This window comes from Filicampus tigris, unplaced genomic scaffold (assembly GCF_054856515.1).
Source record: "Filicampus tigris isolate MCC_2025a unplaced genomic scaffold, RoL_Ftig_1.0 HiC_scaffold_37, whole genome shotgun sequence".
NCBI lineage: Eukaryota > Metazoa > Chordata > Actinopteri > Syngnathiformes > Syngnathidae > Filicampus > Filicampus tigris.
The window spans coordinates 52,501-55,000 of record NW_028233418.1 but is presented as its reverse complement, the minus strand read 5'-3'; the positions used below and the strand labels follow the sequence as shown (position 1 = coordinate 55,000).

Genomic DNA, 2,500 nt, shown 5'->3' with positions numbered 1-2,500 from the left:
GTGTACTTAGACTTGCATGGCTTAATCTTTGAGACAAGCATATGCTACTGGCAGGATCAACCAGGTAGCCTCGGGCCGGGAGGGAGCGGCGGGCCACCCCCGCGGCGGTTCGCCCGCGCCGGCGTCGGGCCCCGCCCGGAACGGGGCAGGGGCCGCGCGCGGACGCCCGCTCGCGTGGGGGAGGGCGCGCGCCGTCCCTTCGGTAGGTGGGCTGGAGCCGCCTTAGCGGGCGTAGGACGGGGGCCTCCTCGCGGGAAGCCCCGCCGCCGCCGCGCTAGGGGAAAGGGTTTGAGAAACGATGCGTTAGCCGGAAGGCCCGCCGGCAAGGCGACCGTCCCGCTGCTGGGGCGGGGAGGGGCCGCGGACGAGCGGCGGGCTCCGTGGTAGGACTGCTGAGATCGGTGGGTCGCCTCGGCCTCGCTGCCGTACGGTCGCGCCGGGGTTGGCCGCGGGCCAAGCTCGCGAAGTAGCCCCGGCGCTGGAGAGCGACCCGCTGGCCGGAGGAACCGTCCGCCCGAGCGACCGGCGCGAGGCCGGTGCCGGCGGGGGCCCTCCGATGGCGGGTCATGGTTGCCGATCGGTCGGTGGGGGAATGGAGGTGCGGTGCGTGGTGAGGAGCTCCGGGCGGGGTGGGCCTTCGCCCGGCCCGCGGAGTCCGATTGAGCGCCGCCCGGGTCGGGCGGGCCCGCTCCGTTGAGCGCACGGAGGTTGAGATAGAAAATATTGCAACACGCGGAGCTCCAGGCGGGGGGGCCCTCGCCCGGCCCGCGGAGTCCGATTGAACACCCCCCAGGTCGGGCGGGCTCGCTCTGTTGAGCGCACGGAGGTTGACATAGAAAATATTGCAACACGCGGAGCTCCAGGCGGGGGGGGCCCTCGCCCGGCCCGCGGAGTCCGATTGAACACCCCCCAGGTCGGGCGGGCTCGCTCTGTTGAGCGCACGGAGGTTGAGATAGAAAATATTGCAACACGCGGAGCTCCAGGCGGGGGGGGGCCCTCGCCCGGCCCGCGGAGTCCGATTGAACACCCCCCAGGTCGGGCGGGCTCGCTCTGTTGAGCGCACGGAGGTTGACATAGAAAATATTGCAACACGCGGAGCTCCAGGCGGGGGGGGGCCCTCGCCCGGCCCGCGGAGTCCGATTGAACACCCCCCAGGTCGGGCGGGCTCGCTCTGTTGAGCGCACGGAGGTTGAGATAGAAAATATTGCAACACGCGGTGCTCCAGGCGGGGGGGGCCCTCGCCCGGCCCGCGGAGTCCGATTGAACACCCCCCAGGTCGGGCAGGCTCGCTCTGTTGAGCGCATGGAGGTTGACATAGAAAATAATCCAACACGCGGAGCTCCAGGCGGGGGGGCCCTCGCCCGGCCCGCGGAGTCCGATTGAACACCCCCCAGGTCGGGCAGGCTCGCTCTGTTGAGCGCATGGAGGTTGACATAGAAAATAATCCAACACGCGGAGCTCCAGGCGGGGGGGCCCTCGCCCGGCCCGCGGAGTCCGATTGAACACCCCCCAGGTCGGGCAGGCTCGCTCTGTTGAGCGCATGGAGGTTGACATAGAAAATAATCCAACACGTGGAGCTCCAGGCGGGGGGGCCCTCGCCCGGCCCGCGGAGTCCGATTGAACACCCCCCAGGTCGGGCAGGCTCGCTCTGTTGAGCGCATGGAGGTTGACATAGAAAATAATCCAACACGTGGAGCTCCAGGCGGGGGGGCCCTCGCCCGGCCCGCGGAGTCCGATTGAACACCCCCCAGGTCGGGCAGGCTCGCTCTGTTGAGCGCATGGAGGTTGACATAGAAAATAATCCAACACGTGGAGCTCCAGGCGGGGGGGCCCTCGCCCGGCCCGCGGAGTCCGATTGAACACCCCCCAGGTCGGGCAGGCTCGCTCTGTTGAGCGCATGGAGGTTGACATAGAAAATAATCCAACACGTGGAGCTCCAGGCGGGGGGGCCCTCTCCCCCCCCGGTGAGTCCGCTCACAGTGCCCCTATGTCGGGCAGGCTCATTGCAATGTGCGCATGGAGGTTGACTTAGAAAATATTTGAGAGTGACATGAGCTCCAGGCAGACACCGACTCATCGCCCGTGGGGTGTCCGACGAGCCCTCACCAATCTTGGATTAATGTTTGGCGAGGCTCCCCTGATCAGCTCTGGAGGTGGCAAGTTCTGAAAAAGTGGTTTCTGAAAATGTGCCCCTTGTATTTTGTGAAACCAGGGGTAACCTAGCGAGTAGGCAAACTCATCCCCTGACTGGGGGGATCAACTTTTACCTACTACAGCGCCCCTAATGGCCAAAAGTGGTACTGCTCCCCCTGGTAGCCTAACCCATTGAAATGAATGGGAAAAATTAATTTAGGCTACCAGGGCTTTGGGCTACCAGGGCTTTGGGCTACCAGGGCTTTGGGCTACCAGGGCTTTTTGCTACCAGGGCTGTGGGCTACCAGGGCTTTGGGCTACCAGGGCTGAGGGCTACCAGGGCTATTATAGGCGGCCACCACTGCAC

The 2,500-nt window shown here is 65.9% G+C and overlaps 1 non-coding gene across 1 annotated transcript in view; it reads right to left on the bottom strand.

Annotated features, from left to right (window-relative positions):
* The window catches only part of LOC147125716 (18S ribosomal RNA), a 1,891-nt gene extending 1,824 nt beyond the window's left edge, over positions 1 to 67 (bottom strand). The window contains exon 1 of the ribosomal RNA XR_015085383.1: positions 1 to 67. This exon is cut by the window's left edge and continues 1,824 nt beyond it. This is a non-coding gene — a ribosomal RNA (18S ribosomal RNA).
* Positions 68 to 2,500: the final 2,433 nt, after the last annotated feature.